A 1,532-nucleotide genomic window follows, 5' to 3' on the forward strand; every position below is an offset into this window, starting at 1 on the left:
TTCAAAGTCATATTTTGGCTCTTGTGGACTTGTTTTCATTTTCTTCAGCTTCAGACTCAATTTGCATATGAGTAATTGATGGTCTGTTCCAGAGTCTGCCCCTGGCCTTGTTTTCACTGATGATATGGAGCTTTTCCATCTTCTCTTTCCGCAGATGTAGTCAATTTGATTTCTTTGTATTTCATCTGGTGAGGTCCATGTGTATAGTTATGCTGTCTAAACAAGGTATTTCAAATGAACAAATTATTGGTTTTTCAGAATTCTATCATGTGTTTTCTCCAGCATCATTTCTATCACCAAGGCCATATTTTCCAACTACTGATCCTTCCTCTTTGCTCCTAACCTTTGCATTCCAATCACCATTAATCTTGATTGCATATTTGCTCAATTTCAGATTGAAGAAGTTGGTAGAATTCTTCTATTTCATCCTCACTGGGTTTAGTGGTTTATGCATAAATTTGAATAATAGTGGTGTTAACTAGGCTTCCCTGTAGGCACATGGATATTATCCTATCACAGACAGCGTTGTTCTTCATGACTGATCTGGATATGTTCTTTTTGACGGTAAATGCAACACCATTCCTCTTCAATTTGTCATTCCCGGCATAGGAAACCATGTGGTTGTCAGATTCAAAATGGCCAATACCAGTCCATTTCAGCTCACTAATCGCTATGAGTCGGAACCGACTCCACGGCACATCACAACACAACAACAATGCCTAAGATATCGATGTTTATGCATTCCATTTCATTTTTGACAACTTCCAATTTTCCCAGATTCATACTTCATACATTCCATGTTCTGATTTTCAGTGGATGTTTACAGCTGTTTCTCTTCATTTTGAGTTGTGCCCCATCAGCAAATGAAGGTCCTGCAGTTTTTTCTCCCACGAGCTTTACTCCATTCACGTCATCATGGTCAACTCTACTTTGAGGAGGCTCTTCCCCAGTCGCATTTTGAGTGCCTTCCAACTTGAGGGGCTCACTTTCCGGCACTATATCTGACAGTGTTTCTCTGCTATTCATGAGGTTTTCAGTGATTAAAGATTCGGCAGTATTTCATCACTCTTTCTTCCTAGTCTGTCTTTGTCTGGAAGCTCATCTGAAACCTGTCCACCATGGGTGACCCAGCTGGTATTTAAAATACCGGTGGCATAGCTTTCAGAATCAGAGCAACTCACAAGCCACCGCAGTATGACAAACTGACAGACGAGTGGTGGCTCTTTGGTTTTAAGCACCTTTTTTTTTTCCTCCATAAAATAACCCATTGCTGTCAACTCCATTACAACTCATAGAAGCACCGTAGAACAGAGGAGAACTGCTCCAAAGGGTGTCCAAGGCTGTAATCTTTATAGAAGCAGATTACCACATCTGTCTTCTGTGGATTCAAACCCTAATCTTTCAGTGAGCAGTTGAGCACTTAACCACTGCATAACCAAGGTGCCCTGTTTCCTTCGATTCCAAAAATCAAAAGCATTGCCATCAAGTCAGTTCCAACTCATAATGACCCTGTACCGAGTTTCCAAGACTGT

Source organism: Chrysochloris asiatica, unplaced genomic scaffold (assembly GCF_000296735.1).
Source record: "Chrysochloris asiatica unplaced genomic scaffold, ChrAsi1.0 scaffold00124, whole genome shotgun sequence".
Classification (NCBI taxonomy): Eukaryota; Metazoa; Chordata; class Mammalia; order Afrosoricida; family Chrysochloridae; genus Chrysochloris; species Chrysochloris asiatica.